This window comes from Heterocephalus glaber, unplaced genomic scaffold (assembly GCF_053883595.1).
Source record: "Heterocephalus glaber isolate CG9 unplaced genomic scaffold, H.glaber_assembly_v1.0 deba00001454, whole genome shotgun sequence".
NCBI classification, from domain to species: Eukaryota; Metazoa; Chordata; class Mammalia; order Rodentia; family Bathyergidae; genus Heterocephalus; species Heterocephalus glaber.
The window spans coordinates 1940702-1958801 of NW_028258303.1; positions in this window are offsets into that span (position 1 = coordinate 1940702).

The following is an 18100-nucleotide window of genomic DNA, read 5'->3' on the forward strand; positions in this document are numbered from 1 at the left end:
TTTCTAAAGAGACTTTCTAAGGGGAGGAGGTTTTTAAACTTCCTCCTTCTGAGTTCATCTAAAGGGCAGGCAGGTGGGTCAAGCAGCAATATGGAGTCTTGTCTTGCTAACTAGGGTCTTTCAATCAGAGCCAATTTTAGTTTTATTTCCGTTATTTCTCCTTTTCATCAAAAGTCACATTGCTTTTTTCTTTTTCTCTCATTATTATTTTCTAATGAAAATATTGTAGGTAAGAGACTAAAGTAAATAATTTTTTCTCCAGAAAGGGGATTTCTTTTTTTAGCTTTTAGTGATGTGGACTAAATTGACCTAATCTATATTCAACCTCCACCTGGGCTTTCTTGTAGTTTTAGTAAATTCAGTTCATCACTGTCTTAAAATACTTTGAAGAACTGACTTGAGATGACTTCCTTCAGTAAGTCCTGAGGTGAGCAAGGGAAGAGGCTGGTAATCCTTCCATTTCTATTTTTCAGCTTTCTGGGCTCCTCGCAGGCTCTCTGTGCCTGCTGGCCTTGCTCCTTGGTCATCTCTTTCTGTCCTACTGCTGGCTTGGAGGCTCTGAGGCTGTGCACCTGCTGAAGGGCCCATTTCTCAGAGAAGCTACTCTCTGCTCTGCAGTCATGCCCGCAGCCTTTGGCATCCTACAGTGTAGTTGGCAAAGCCCAGAGTCTAAGTGTACTTCTCATTTCTCCCATAAGTGTAGCTCCTTTGCTCTTAGAAAAGGCCCCATGGGCATTTAAAGGTATGTCACTCAATCTTTTCCTCTGTCCCTGCTTAGGTGTATCCAACTCTTGTGAATGAATATATGAGCACAGACTGTGGCTGAAATTCCGTAGAATTCACGTCAGTCATACCAGTCTGCACACAGCTGTGAAATTTCAGTAAAGATTTGTCCAGCTTCTGTATTCCTCACCCTTATCTCGGGAAATCTCCTCTCATCAGAGATGAAAGCAGCTGTCAAGTGCTCACAACATTCTGGATCTTAGTTCATCTTGGTTTCTTTGCATACTCAATTCTCCGATTTTTTAAAATTAGGAATTTTTAACTTACTCAGGTTATTTTTGTTGCTTGTGTGGAGTAACACTCTTCGTGACTTTCTACATGCTAACTCCAACTGTTGAATTTTTGGAGTAAAGCCTCAAAAATGATATTATTTTAACTTCAGGGGACTGTGAAATTCACAGCAATCTCAGAAAATTATTTGGAAAATACTAACCACACAAATTTGCCTATTTCCAGTCTCTTCTTTTGTTTCACATGATGTCCCTTTTCTAATTCAGTGGTTTTCTTTATGAATTTCAGTTCATTTCTTCACTATATTTCTTTGTGTTGGCTTCCTCAGTTGACTTGAATTAACAGTTTCTTTTTTATCTTTTTATTATTTTTGTTTTTAGCTTCTGTGGTGCTAAGGTTGGAACCCAGGATCCTGTACATGCTAGGCAAGCACTCTACCACTGAGCTACAACCCCAGCTGACCATTCCTTGTTTTTAGGACAGATTTTCTTTATATAAAGACATATGATATGATCTTAGGTCTGGGTCTTTTGGTAATTCTCTTTTAAACCAACACCTTCCTATCTTTTGGCAATTTTATGCAATTAGATACTCAGTACAGTTCCTACTCTCAATTTATGTGTATTATTACTCAAATAAGGAAGGCCCATCTAAATATGTTGCTATAGTTAATGAACACATATTTTCTCAATTTATTTTATTTGATTGAATTTTCTTGAATGTATTTGCTGTGAATCAAAACAAAAAACAAAATGGAATCTGTTCTAGGGAGTTTGTTTATATATTACTGGTATATTTTTATATTTTCCTAAATTGTATAACTTTACTATGGAATTGTATGCTGATTATTTGATGACTTATAGATTAATATTTTTATTTTCAATATTTTTGAGATGATTAAATATTTTATTCAATACTATGATCATGGATCTTCATTTTAAGCATCATACCATATTTAAATTAAGAATGATGTAGTCAAATGAATATGAGAAGATGAATTCTTATTTTCATTATTGTTAAAAAGTTGTTTCATTGGAGAGGTATTTCACCATATGTAGAGTCCAGACTGTAAAATATAATAGCAGCATTTAAACATTCAACTGTATATATTCAGTAGTGCTGTCTAAATAGGTGATGTATTTGCCCAATATGGGATAAAAAATTCAGTTTGATTAGGAGAAAAAAAGGCCAAATAAATTCATTTATCAAAATATTGCTTAGCTAATTTTTAATCAAATTAATTATTGAAATTCAAGTATTCCATTCTTCCATAGATCCTGTTATTACACATCTAGCCAAAGCAAATAATCCAGATTATTTGAAAAACATTTGGTAAATATTTGAAATTGGACTAAATTCCAGATGTTTGAACTTCACTGATTGCTATTCAGAGAGGTATTCGAATGTGTGTATGTGTTTTAATTACATTATAGTCCTGAGCTAATGAGAGAGCAGGATGTTTTAGAGTTGCATGGTAATAGTTTTTAATTCCTCAATTTCAGAAGAGGGAAGAAAAATCTCATTTCTGTGTATTGAATGGAATATTTTGAAATGAACAGCTTTTTAATGAAGACTGGAATGAGAGTTGTTGTACATTATCATGTAGGGAAACGTCCTAGCAAGGAAAATAGAAGTTGTAGAAACATCTGGGTTGGATTTTTGGCACAAGCAACTGAGCATTGTACTCATGAGGAACAAACCTTTCCAAAGAAAACACGAGCAAAGCTGTCTGCTTTTATAAATGTGCCTCAGTGGTGAGTCTCCGAGGGTGATGGATCACCCTCATTTAAGAAATGATGTGCTGGAAAAATGCATTATTTTCAAGAGGAAAAAAGTGGATTAATGCAAGTGTGTGCTGAAAAAAAATTCAAAAGTCTTTCATGATATATGCTGATTTTCAGTGTTCCCCGTTTGCACGGCTGTTTAAGCAAGCACTCTAAATGGAAATGCACTTGACATTTTTCCAACTGGATGTGATCAAACAACATTAGAATTTAGCTGATTTTTCAGAAAATGATTAAACCATTTTCTTTCTCATTTTCAATACTTGCAAGGGAAAAAAGATATATTAATAAAATAGACCCTCGAAATGAAAAACTGCTTGGGAGCAGGGAAGGTTGACATCTTCTTTGCCCTTTTCCTCGCTCCCTTTTTCTGTCACAATAGTCCTGGCCCACATGCATCATCAGAGTCAAGTGTTGATCACCTGGCCCTTGGCTTGGTAAAGCAATTCAGGATAAATGTCCCATAAGGTGTCTTGAGACTGAATTATGCTTCCCATTAATGTTTATATCACAAGAGCTTGTTAATAAAGAAGCATTCTTAAACAGGGTAATAGATGATTTTGGCCTTGCAGTGTCTGGTAGTGGACAACTGAGCATTAATTCTGCGAGAGAAGGAAGAAAGAACATAACAGCAGCCAGACGCCAGTCACTAGAGCTCACTGTAGGACCCATCCAAGCTAAGGAGGTATAAAAGCAGGAGGATGAGGGGAAACGTGATTCTTAAGCCTATTTGTAGCTTTTATCCAGAAGAGAATTCCTGTTGCTTTACTGAAAAAAAGGAGAAATGACTGTTTAGGTATGTACTACTGAATAATAAATTATCATGAACTTAGTGGCTTAACCAACATATTATTTCCTAATAGTTTCAGTGGACAGGAGGCCAGGCCTGGCTTGCATGGTGCCTCTGCCTTAGGGTCTTTCACTGGGCTGAGGTTTGACAGAGGAAGTATCTATGTATGAACTCATGTGCTTGTTGGCAGGATTCAGCTCCTCCTGGCTCTTGGCTAAAGGTCTCCTGCATTTCTTTGCCATATAACCTTTTCATATGGCAGCTTGTGTCATCAATGCCCACAAGACAGAGAGCCAATAGTAAGAATCTGCCAGAAAGTGGAAATTACAGCCTCTGGTAAAATAAAAAGAGAATTAAAATCTATCAGCTTTGCTGGATTCTACTGTGTAGAAAGTAACTGATAGGCCCTTTTCACACTCAGAACAAGTAAATGGCTTCTAGCTCTAATATGTATGCACAGGTAACTTCAATTTTCCTGGTTTTGATAGCTTAGACATCCTATAGCATAATGACTTGAAGCACTTTGCTCTATTGCCCATAAGTTCATCACACTAGGGCTGGGATTTAGCTCAGTGGTTCTGCCTCCTGCCTCGAAAGTGCAAGGTCCCAAGTTTGATCTCCAGTACCAAAAAAAAAAAAAGGTACAATATAAGTTCATCACATTTGTGAACTTTCCCCTCTTGAGAATCATTCTCTATCAGCTGCCAAATGCCACCTGCAATTTCTGAGCTTTTTCTCACTGCGGCCTCAATAGTCTTCCCTGGCAACAGTGGAAGGTAGAGGACTTAAAGTGAGTTACATAGTACACGCTTCCTTCTTCCCTTCAACAGCTAATGAAAAAATAGATAGAAGGCCGGGTGAGGGGGCCCGTGCCTGTGGCACAGCACTTGGGAGGCTGAGATAGGCAGATCACCAGGAGTTTGAGGCCAGTCTGGGCTACATAGTGAGTTCAAGGACAGCCTCTACACAGCAAGACCCTGTCTTAAAAAAAAAAAAAAAGGAAGAAAAGATAGAGGAGCTCAATATAGAAATAAAATATCAGCTTTAATTCTTGGGTTGTGACTACTGTTTTAGTGAAGATAAAATGGATAAATTACCTTTTAGTTATCTTTCGTTACATAATTGCAGTGAACACTTGATTTGCTAACTCAATTTGTTCCCGGGGGCTGGTTGTAACTCACGTTGGTCAGTGAAGGCTCAGGCTCCTCTACACAGCCTTCAAAGTCTCTCTCCTGTCTACAGGCAGATCTCAGTGTCCTTAGACATTAGCCTGGGATTTCTCAACCCAACACAGGAAAGGACGCTGTAATTTTCCTTCCAGAACTCTTTAAGTGTTAAATCTGTATCTGAGACCATCTGGAAGCACAAGTGGCTGGCATTTGGGTCATAACTCAAGTCTTTGGTTGTAAATTAAGAATAAAATTCTAGTCATAACTCAATTTATTCAGATGTCAGGCTAGTTGTAAGTCAAGGGTCCACTGCATAAGCTCATCGGCTTAAGCAACACATATTATTACCTAACAATTTCTGTGGTCAGGAATCCACTTCCTGATAGCCATTACCTGAGTTCCAATCATGGGAAACTCCTTTCAGGAATACAGAGTCTGCAGAATGTACAATTTTTTTTTTTAGATAATCTATAAGAGGAAATCACAGCCTCATGCTCAGTGAGTCCTGATTGCTAAGAGAAAATCAGTGAGGCCCTATGACATAAACTGGGAGGTGGGAGTTCCTCTGCTTAGCCAGGCAATCCTTGTTCTTGGAGAGGAGGAACTAAAAGAAGGGCAGCAAGCTGAAGGAAGAAGCTTATATAAACCTGGAGGAGTGTATCCCTGAATATTCATAATGATCTTAGACAAAAGTGGAGATGAATTGATCCCTGCCATTAGTTGCTCTAAGACAGAAGATACTATACCAGCTATTTTGTCCTGGCGTGGAGCCTGATAAGTGTCAGCAAGTGTCTAGCTCTGCTTCCCACTTGTAATAGAAATGAAGCATAACTGGTCTGGACTGTGATGCTTACTCCAAGTGAAATGGACCAGGTTCTGGTCTAGAACTCAGCCAAAGGGCACCACAATGCAGCAACAGCAGCAATTCTTGCTAATGCAATACTACTTGTGTTAGTTGATTGTATAAAATCACACACATGGTTCACTGAAAGCTGGGGTCACAGATCACTAAAAAACTTGAATTCCATAATGCGTGGCATGATATTGTTTGCTGGAAGTAATTGTCCTCTTTTTATTTTCTAGGTTGCAAGTAGTAATGTGCCTCTCCAGAAGTTTTAGAAAATTATAACCATGCTAAAGAAGGACAAATACTAAGGGAAAATGAGATGGTTTGCAAATTACTGTATATTTAGAATACCAAGTCTGACTCAGATAGTGGAAAAGAAATTATTAGTGAACTTTTAAAACAATATAAAGGAGAAAATCAATTTCATCTTACCTCCATTAAGCATACACAGAATGGAAAAAAAATACTTTAAACCTGTTTGAAGAAGCAACAAGTAAAGCCCATCCAGGGGACCCTTCTATCCCACCCTGGTCTGCATGTGTCCTGTCATGTTTTTTTTAAGCAGAATTTGTTTTGTTGCATTTTCACTTTGGAGAGATTCCACTTACCTGCATAACCACTGGGTACAATCATAATGACTATCTTTTCTCTTGCTCTCCAAAAAGTTACACTTATTTTAAGTCTGAATTATTGTCCAGAAAATTTTTAGCCTCTCAAAAAATTAGGCTTCTCTGCTTTTGCAGTTTCTCACTTATGACCAAAGAGTACTGACAGTTTAAGTTTAAGCCAGAATTTCAGTTATTCTTCCAGTACTCTTATCTATCTCTTTCAATAATAACTTGGGAATATGATGGTAGCAACAAAATAAATGAGGGCTTAGGAATTAAATGTCCCCACTTGGTAGGTTTTCTATGGGTAAGCTTGAGGGAGAACTGAATTTCTGATAATTCTGTCAAACTTCATGTGTAAACCAGGTGAGAAACACATGCTAAAACTTGTCATGACTTGGCATAGTTCCTTTCTTTTGTGTCCACCACATGTGGTTTGTCAGTTATGCCATTGCAAGGGCGGCACAGAGCTGAAGGTAGAGTCTACACAGCATTTCTCTTCATGCAGGGTGAGCTTGCCTCTGAGACTTAAAACACAAGGTATTGCAGATGTTAACCTAACCCTTGCTGATGCAGAGGAAAGTGCACCCCAGTGACAGGAAAGGGAGCTAAGAATGTGCCCTGCTGTGTGCATAGCCCTGTCATCACTGTCCATTAGTCTCTGTAGATGGTTTTATTGGCTGCTGCGCTCCATAACTCTTCTGTTAAGCAGTTCTTATCTCAAAAACAACTCAATCATCCACCTGTCCATCTCCCATCATGAGGCCTGTTGTGTCATGATGAAATAGAAAATTGCTAAATAAAATATCTCACTTTGAATATAGAACCATAGCAAGACAATAAAGACTATGTTTTGATATTTCCCTGAAAGGAATAGTGCCTGTTCTAACCAGCCTTTACAGTAGATGTTGCCAAAGCTAAGGATATTTATATGAACGGTATAATTCTTTAGACTGGACTCCTAATTTACACCTCTTCCTCCAGTGCTGGCAGGGCAGTTATGACAAGAGGAAGATCATACATAGCGTGAAGAGACTGCTTTATTTAAGGATTTCAGAGTTTTCACCTGTTTCTTGTGACCTAAAATCATGCATTCAAAATATGGTTCTGGACCAGGATGATGTAAGGGACTGGATCAAATAGTATTTCTTATAAAGTCACTCCATGCTATAATTTTTTATCAAAAAGGTTTAAATTGGACATTAGATGAAATTGCTGAGAAAGAAAGATTTGCAATAATACCGAAAAGTTTTACTTGTAACTAAAAGAAAAATATTCCCAGTTTTAAAATCCAGATTACAAATGAGATAATTATATTTATGTGTATTTATTCTTTTTTGCAAGACCTTAATTTCCAAAAAGCACTCAGATAAAGACAGTCATCAAAGTGGAGGAGTTCGACAGCAGCCCAGGTATCTGTGCCCAGCAAGAATCAAGTGATTCTTCTGACAACTTCAGAACTGCTGTCCTCTTTCACTGGTGGTACACAGAAACTTGCTGGACATAAATGATATACACTCAGAGAAAAAGTCTGATTAGTTATAGGGTTTAGGAGGATAAAATAGAGATAACACTTGCATTGAAATAAACTTATAAATCCTGGGCCATTGTAAATCTTATAACTAATCATATTTCCTTTGGTTACACTTGAGACCTGAGAACCCATATTTAGTATCTGAATGATGTGTATCTTTATGTGTGTTTTTAAAATTTCCCTTGATATGACTTTACTGTGTCTGTATGTTCTGCCCCACCATGTATATATAGATACATACATACACACACATGCCTTGACATATTTTTGTGTTTTGCATACCAGGAATGTGTTTTGAGTTTATTATGCTGGACAACAATTATTAATTAAATAGAAAATTAATTAAAGACTGTGAGACATAATGAAGCTTAATACAAATCACTTTCTCCTCCAGATGAAGTCTTTGTTCTACTGCCATTGTTTGAATTCTCAGATGGTGCTTTATTTTGTCATGCTAAAAACAAAGGGTCAGATTTTTTTGTTTTTTCTTTTTTTTCATCCTAAATCTCATGGGTTTGGCTTTGTTTAATAGATTCTTTCAAAAAGGTGGGTTCTTGCCCTTGGTGTCTAAGGGAGCCTTTCATTAAGTTCGAGCCCAGCAACTGCAGACAATGTAGGAAGTAACAGAGTACAGTAGATATAGTTTGCTCTCCTAAAGAATTCAGAAGTGCATCAGTGTTTATGTTTAGCAGATAAGAATGCCTTAAAAACCACTCAGCTGTATATAAAAGTGAGTAAAAAGTAGAAAAGAATAGAAGCTATGGCCACAGATTTTGTGATAGAAATGTAGAGCGCATTGGCCCATGAAAGAAGTAGAAATGCATTTTTAATATTTTTATAGAAAAAACTCTGGTTTACAATTTGCAGCACATGTTTAGTATAGATAATCTCAGAGTGTTTGACAGTGGTGGTGTATGATCAGCCCGTGCTGGCCGGAAAAGGGAAGGCGATGATCTGATTGCACAGGCAGCCTTTCCTTGCACACCCGGCCAGCCCACCCCTGTGCCTGAAGGTTCCTCTTGCCTGCATTGCCCCAAGTGCTGGCCGGTCTCTTAGGTGAGGGCTTTGTGCACAGTCACTCTGCCTGACCTCCCAGCGCGCTGCTTCCCTTACCTGCTGCACAGAGAGCTGTGCTAGGCTTAGTCCTAATTAAAGTTCCTTGACTTCTAGCAAAAGTAGCCTCTCTCTCTCTATCTCTCTTTCCCTCTCTCTCTTTCTCTCTCTCTCTTTCTCTCCTCTGACAGAGATGGAAGCCAGGGCCTTGTGTATGATAAGTAGGCACTCTATCACCGAACTATACATTCAGCCCAAAGCAGTTTTTTTCCTAAACCATAAAGCTCATTAGAAAATAGCGTTGGCAAACAAGATCCATGTTAATTTAATCTGTTTGTATGCGTCCCTGTGCAAAGCAAGGAGAAATAAAGGAAGAGACAGACAAGGATAAAAGCTGCCAGCCCATTATTCTCCTAGTTAAGACTTGGAGGTGAAATACCCTTAAATACCCCACTGGAGGTGACAGCCACCCTATTACCAATGAGGTCACAAGATGAGATTATTACCTGTGACTGTAATGTGCTTAGGCCAAAGCAAAAATCCTGTTGCCCTTGCTTTTCTGTTGAACCCTATACCCATCTTTCTGTTCTTTGAGTTAAAAGGGGTTTAGGTTTTGCCATTGTGGGATAAAAATTATTTTGAACTGATGGCATTTGGCCCATGAATTACTTTATCAATTTAAAAGATAAGCTTCTTCCCAAAACTCACAAGATTCAAATTTCATAAGTCTCCTTTCGGAGAGCAACCAGAGAGCCCTGACTCATTCCCAGACCTTGGCAGGCTGGCATTGCATCTAAACAGACTGTCACAGGAGGGTCCCATCTCCCATCTGTCCTCCTGAGGCTCATTTATCTTTCCAAAAAGTAATCTGTTTTCCCATAAGTATGCCCTTTCTCCCTTTTCCTCACCTGTTTTGAAGTCATTAGTTTTCCCATAGTTACCCTTCTTACTTTCCTCTCACCTACTTAGGAAGTATATAAGCCCCAAATTCTAGCCAGATCTTTTGAGACACATTTCTTTGTGAACTCCCTTATGTACATGAATGAGTAAAATTTGACTTTTCCATTAATAATTTTTTCTTTTGTCAGTTTAATGCTCAGGGTATTGATTAAAGAACCTGAATACAGAGGGGATGTTTTTCTTCCATTACAGGGTTTTATGTTTATGCTTTACAATTTTAGAAAAATTTTGTCATTCTTTTAGTTGGCTTCCAAAATTTTATACACACTCAAAGTTATAACATGTACACACATATATATGCACACATATATTTTATCAAATTTTTACATATATCTATTGGTATGAAAGTACAATATTTCTCCAAGATACAGTCTTGAAGGAAAAGGCGAATCATGGAAAAATGTGTTTATTGAAAACTGTGGTCTCTGGTAAGTGAGAATTTTCTCTAAATTCTTATTTTGAAACCCAATGTTTCAAAGAGAGGTATTTTATATCAGATGCATAGAAAAACATTAAATTCAAGTTCATATTAACAAAGAATTTTTTATTTGATATCCTCTCTGCTTATTTTCATAGCTTGATGCCTAGAGGAATAACAGAAACTTGGCCCTTTTATTTATTTTTTTCTTATCATCTGTTTGTTTTAGACCCTGGGTGGCTAATTTATGGATGATGATAAAAAGCACACCATGCAGGCAGCGTCTAGCAAAGGGCACATGGATATGAATACATGAAAATCTGGACTTACAATAAGAAAGTGATTGACAAGGACTGTTATGGTATTCATTCTGCAGTAGCATGCTCTCTAGGAGACTTTTGTTTAAATTTTTAGGAAACTGTCTAATCATTTCACGTCCACACATAGTTGTCTTCACCGTAATGCCATGTCACTTAACATGGTGTTCAAGCCTAATTATTTCTTTCCTCATGCTCTTTGATAGGTCCATCATAGTGGCTATCACATTGTTGTTTATCTGTTTTACTTTTATGTTTTCATTGTTAAATTAATATTCCATCAAGATAGGAGCATTTAATGCTGGTTTCTTGAGACACTAACACAAATTATTTCTTCATGATGGTACCTCTTACGGTTAGCACAGAGCAGGTGCCCAATATGTGTGTGCTGAATGGACTTGTATCTGACATGTTTCCTCTGATCTTTCTGCCTGCCTGACTCTTATATTTCCATCAGCATTGAGTTTAAAAATTATCTTTGCAATGCCTTGATTGATCTCACAGGCTGAATTAGTCACACCTTAGTCTATTCTCCCAGGGCACTCTGCTTCTATCACTTCTATCACGCCGAAGAGTGGTATTTTAAGTACTTATTTCTGTATTTCATTATAGGTAAGAAATATACCTAATTCAGTTTTATGACTTAAGATCCAGCATTATGTTTAAAAACAGGATTTTTGAAATGAATAGGGAAACAAACCCCTATAGCAGGGACTTTATAAGGCTTTGTTTTTCTAGTGTATGGGTTGAATTTTATCCCCCCAAATAATATGTTGGTATATTGAGTTCCAATGCCTCAGAATATGACCTTATTTAGAATTAAGGTTATTGCAAGTATAATTAATTAAAATGCAATCATAGTAGGGGAGTGTGGGTTCATAATCCTACCAGACAGGAATTTTTATAAGAAATGCAAAGAGAGGTACAATAGCCATTTGAAAACAAAGGTAACATTGGAGTTTTGCTACTACAAGCTGAGGGACAGATGAGGCCACCTGGATCTGGAAGAGATAAGAAAAGCTTCTCTAGTGGGCTCAGGGGGGCATGGGCCTTCCAACACCTTGACTTTAGATTTCTAGCTTCCAGAATGATGATGAAACGTATTTCCATTGTCTAAAGCCACGCAGTTTGTGGAGCTTTGTTAGGGCAATTCTAATAAATTAATATACTTACCATATTTGAGCCATCTTATTTTCATTACTCAAAGTTATCCCCAAGTTGAAATTGATTTAAGCAAGAAAATAGAAACAAATAAGATATTTATTTGGGGATCCCATATTACATAAGGCACCCAGTAGATTTAATGGTCTCCCAATATGGCATCCACCTGGAATTTAAGCTCCTTAGAGTGAACAAAGCAATGAGCACACATGTATATAACTTCTAGGGTGTGATGAACCTTGTTACCAAAACTGTCAGAATTGAGAGCAAACTCTATTCCATCCTGCTTGGGATGCGAATCATCCCTGTCTCTAATATATGTATGCTGTATAGGCCACCTGACAACCGCTTTGTAGTCGTCTTGATTATCACATCAACTACTTGTGTCTGGCCTCAATTAACTCTTATTTGACTTCACAGAGTCCTCAAAGCACAGAATTAGTGGTGCTGGTAATTTGAATAGGGCAAAAATGAACCACAAAGTCCTCCTTTTAAGTGAAAACATACAAGTATAATAGGATATTTTGAGACAGAAACCTCATTCACATAACTTTTATTATAGTAGATTATCATAAATGTCCTATTTTATTCTTGGTTATTGTTGTGGATCTCTTACTGTGCCTAGGTTATAAATTAAATTTTATCATAGATTTGTAGGTATAGATAAAACATAGTATATATTGGGTTTGGTACTATCTGCAGTTTTAAGCATACATTGAGGGTCTTGGAATGTGCCCCTCTGGACAGAAGGAGGCTACTGTAGTTTTGTCTGACGTAAGATTCCAAGGGCCTTTCTGACAGTTTTTTGTGAGAAGAAATCATCTTAGGGGTGAGGGGGTGAGCAAGAATAGAAGTCAACAGAATAGTTAGATGTAAATTATAACACTGTATTTGAAAGGTCATGATGACTTAAATTCTGTTGGTAGAAGAGTTGATAAGGAATTGATTGAAGTCTGTATGTGTCGTGTAAATGGAATGAACAAGGTTTGAAAATTGAGTGTGTGGATAGAACTGAGTAGAATTTTGGTAGACTAGTAAACATCATGGTAAAGATTGATTGAAATTGACAAGCATTCTACATGTTCTGTGCAGAAGGCATAGAAGGTTAGGGAAAGAGTAGATGCTTGAAGAATTAGAAATCCCTCAAGAGTTAGAAAGGAAGAGGAAAAAATGACAAACCAGATTTCAGATCTCAGTGAGACCTTGCTTATGTTAGATCTATTGCTGTCTTATGGACATTGGAGTTTACTGTGAAGACGGTAAGAAGTCACTGAAGGATTTTTGCAGGAAAAAGTAGCATTATGTTTATGTTTTAGGATGCTCATTATGACTAGAGAAAAGCAGACTTGAGCCAAGGTCAGGTCATTACCGTCTCTAGTCTTTCATTGTAACCAGATTTTATAATCTGGCCTACCTCAGAGGTGGATAATGATACTATTAATCAGGTCTGTGACTCATAAAGAAGAAACCTATTTGTATGTGGGTATGGGAGGTGGGGGAGGAACAACATAATACCCCACAGAGAAATCCTAGGTCTACAATTCAAGTTTAAATCACATGTCTGGAGCTCAAAAGTGAGGCCTGGCTTCAACCATAGACAATGGATGTCATTAGGGGACCCCCCCAAAAGAGAGTTAACATAAGAAGAAAGAAGAGTGGAGATTGATTTTATTAGACATTAAAATTCAAGCTCCCAAGGTAAAATGAATATTCTAGAAGGGGAGACTGAGATGGAACTGCCATCAATGTAGGAAAGAAAGGAGAGAGATCCAAGGAGCAAGAGATCCATGCAGAGTTGAGGAGACCAGTTTAGGTAAGGAATGAAGATTTTCCAATGGGTTCAGCAACTGGGAATGAGCTATAATCACTCTGAAAGAAAGGCGCAGAAAGCAGGTTACAGTGGGCTCAGTAAATGGCAGGTGAAGCTCTAGAGACACAGTATAACACTACTTCCGAAGTATAGATTTCAAAGGGGAGAAGAGATTGGATGATGGCCATAGGAGGACAAACTTCTTAAACATGGCAGACTGTGGATTGCTTACATGTTGAGAGAAGGAAATCTTAAGCAAGTGTTAAGAGACATTGTTTGAACATACTCCAGATGGACTAAGCTATCAAGGCCCTGGAAAATGTAGATGATTGCATTATTTTAAGGGGTGGGTCTCACCTAGTGGTCTTGTTGAAAGAATATTTGTATCAGGTAGAATGAGAGAAGTGGGAGAATTTTTTAAGCCACAGAATACCAAATAAAGGCAAGTAGGGACTGAAATCATGAGGGAACTAATTAAAATTATCTTTTCATCTTCAAAATGCTGGAAGATTAAAGTCAGATAATAATGTTGTGGCATGTAACATGTATTCCATTAATGCTAGATTTTTCTTTTCTGAGTATCCAGAAATAGATAACAGAAATTGAGATGCCAAAGTGTGTCAAAATTAGAGAGATCATTTCCAGTTCTGAGCATGCTTTCAAGTAGAACATTGTAGAGACAGGATGGAGGGTCTTTACAAAGGCAAGTCGGCAACTCAAATAGTTTGTTCATGCACCCTAACAAAGGCAAGGGCTTGAGGAAACCCAGCATACAATGCCACATGATTCTGACAGCTCATCAGAGTGCATGAAATGCTGTACTTGTAAGTTCTCTTCAAATAGATCCTATAAATGCTAGACTCCTAGGAAAAAAGAAGTGCTAGAAATACATCCAGTGATCTTTGAGAGAATGGAGCAGATGAATTCTGTGACTGATTGAGGCCTTCTTTCTGTTTCAAGGCAGATGCCACTAAATATGAACCCATTCACAGTGTGCAATGAACTCCTGACAGCACGTATGCATTTAAAAACGAGCGTTCATTTTTTGGCTCTTCTTTACATTTCATATTTTTGCTTTCTCTTTATGTTTTTCTAAAAAACTTTGAAGAATGAGCCTTTGTTAGGAGAATCTAGATTTCAAATAACCCATCTCCCCTTCTCCAATTTGGTATTTCTTTCCTTTCCTTGGCCACTGTATGCCAGTCCTCTGGATAACTGTCCTTTCCCCTTCATTTTCAGGACATGATCACTGGAAACATTTTACTGAAAGTGAAAAAGGATACAAGGAAATAGTTGAAAAATTGGAGGTACTGAATTTTTTTTGACTCTTGGTAATGAAGACTTCAAAAGACCTTCATTAGGATCTAACATAGGAATAACAGAAAAGTTAATCACCTGGAGCCACAAGTCCTATTTCCCCTTTAACAACTCAGGGCTGCTCTTTCAAGGCAAGCAGATGGAGAGCTGTTTGGCAAATAGTCAGCTTTCTTGAAATGCTGAGGGTAATTAGATGGCTCTCTTGTCTGTCATTAAAGACAAATTGTTTGTAAATGGTTAACACTTGAGTACTACACTGTGTCTTCAACCTTTATCATAATTATATTTCCAATATTGAATGAAATATTCTAAATGAAGAAATAGGAGTTTATTACAAGGTTAATTCTTGATAATGAATTACTGCTGCTCTTAAGAAAACTTGCATTATTTATTTATTATGTTGGCTTCATTTTCTTTAGAGGTTTTAATATTTGCAATTCAAATATACTCACAGGACATCTTCTGTAAAAAGAATCATCTATCCTGTGGTAGTGGCTAATTTTGTTCCTAACTGCAACTGTGAACCATTCAAAGACAAAATTCTTAGCCCTTTCTAAAATCCACTGGCTTGAAAGAGACCTGGATGTCAACAGAATTGACAGCTCCCTGGTGACATGTAAGAAGCAATAAAGCATTTTTGACCATTAGTGATATTTTGAGACTGTGATATCATCGGCTTCTCTTATGCTTCATAGAAATTCACTGCATCCCAATATAATCTAATTATTTTAACACATATGATTCAGTCATTAGTCATCCCACATACAACTAGGAATTCCAGACAAAAGATACTAGATTCAGGTTCCTGACTATTTTATGGTGATCAATTTGAACTGTTCTGCATCTTGCACTTCAAATAGCCACTTGTGCCTATTAATCTTTTTTTTTTTTTTTGGTACCGGGGATCGAAGTCGGGTCCTTGCTCTTGTGAGGCAGGCGGCAGAACCGCTGAGCTAAATCCCCGGCCCCATGTGCCTATTAATCTTAATTACTGAAAAATTATGAACAAAATAATATGGAAATATTCCTGGTTCGATGGTATATTGTCTTAAAGGTAATTATCATCATTGAAAAAGAATGTTCCAAGGGGGCCAGGGATTTAGCTCAGTGGTTACACTGCTGCCTACCTTGCAAGTGCAAGGACCCAAGTTTGATCCCCAGTACCAAAAAAAAAAAAAGAATGTTCCAAGGTGCAGATATCAAATCTATTGTTGGGCATATTTTTCCATTGTCTGCCCAATAAAACATGTATGTAATAATAAGTGATAAACTATAAATAATTTAGCCAGTATTTATTTAGTGGTTGCTGTATGCTAGGAAATGTGCTAACTCCTTTTAACTATTTTGTTAATTTTCCTAATAATCATATGAAAGAGGTACAATTCTTTTTTCTTAATAAATGAAGAAAGTGAGCCTTGAAGACATTATTTTTCCTGAAACTACAGTAAGTAGATAGTCCACAGCAATAAGAACCTACAGAGCTTTTTATGGCCTAAAGAAAGTTTTGTATTACTGCTGTATAAGTTCTGTCAAATGTGCCTAATTTAAATTCTAATCTGATAGATAGTATGGGGGTAAAACAATACATATTTTCTAGTTTTTGTCTAAAAAATCAGTTTTAATTTCTGTTTTTAAATTTTTACAGAATTTGATCACTGATGCTTAATTAAATATACTTCCTCTGTGAATGGTCTGTTCAAATCTTACTGACCTCATAATTGTTTAAAAATATATGGAAACATTTGCTTTTAATGTTGTATGCAGAAAGAAACCAGAGTGAATTTAAATAAATAAATAGGTATACAGTGGTACTTTGGCTGATGAATCTAATTCATTCCAGAATTTTGGGGACTATGGCTCAGCTCATACTTGTTACCTGATGCAGAGTTCATGAACCAAAGCAAAATTTGGCTGAACACTTCTGCTTGTGAACTGAACTGTTCAGGAACATAAGCCTTTGTGAACTGAATATTACTGTATTCTGTTGATAGATTGCAATATTCAACTTAGTAAATATGTTAGTTTTTTATAATGATATGCAGGCTTAATGCAATTTCCATAAAAATTCTAGCAAGATAATTTTTGTAGATAATGATAAGATCATTCTAAAATTTATATGGAGTGGGGCATGGTGGTGCACACCTATAATCCCAGCATTCAGGAGGCTGAGACAGGAAGATTGCAATGAATTTGAAGCCAGCCTGGGCTACACTGTAAGTTCAAGCCAGCTTAAACTACATAGTGAAACCTTGTCTCAAAAGAACAAAACAAAAATAAATAAAAATAAAATTTACATAGAAAGACCCAACAGTTAAAATAAAACAATTTTGAAAGAGAAGAATACAGTGAATTGGATTGTCTACTTAATGTCAAAATATTATATAGCTACAGTAGTCAAGACTGTATGGTATTGTCAGAGGGAATAGGGACACAGATCAATAGAATAGAACAGAGAACCAAGAAATAACTCTGCACAAACACGCTTATGATATTCTGATAACATAAATATATATCTGATCTCTACCCCTGGTTCCTGGCACACAGCTTCTAAATCCCTTGGAATTTCCTAAGTGACAAGAACGTCTTTCATTTCAATAAAGTGACCCTGGGTGGCCTCCTGAATCTCCGTCCCAGGATGGGAACTGGCTGCCAGGGAAACCAACCATGTGATTAAAGCATGGAAACTTCTGGCCCCACCCTTGACTTTTGGGGAATGGTGAGGGGATAAAGGCTCAGCCGAACACCAAAGGCAACAGTGTAAGCAGTTACTACTCTGTGACCCCTCTTTTGTAAACCTGAAGGGCCATGGAGCTGCCCGGATGTTGGAGCCCAGAGCAGGCACCACACTGCCATGCTCTGTTCCCACACATCATCCTGTGCACATCTTCAATCTACCCAGTCATCTGTATCCCTTCTAGATATCTTTAATAAAAATAGGTAAATATTAGTAAAATGTTTCCCTGGGTTCTGTGTGCCAGTTTAGCAAGTTAATTGAACCCAAAGAGAAAGTTATGGGAACCCCAAATTATAGTTAGTTGCTCAGAAGCATAGGTCACAACCTGAGGCTGAGACTGGTACCTGAAGTCAGGGAGGTTAGCTCTTAATTTGTAGGATCCAACTTTGTCATCTCCATGCCCTCAACTCAAGTCTGAAGGAGAATAACTTGGTGTGTGTGGAAACCGCCCCCAACATTTGCTGTTGAAATGTTGTGCTGGGTATTATGTGAGAATAGGGTTGAAATGCTTTGTTTCTTTTTTTTTTTCCTTCTGAAATACTCTAGTGACATTTGACAATGATGCAAAAACAATTCATTGGAAA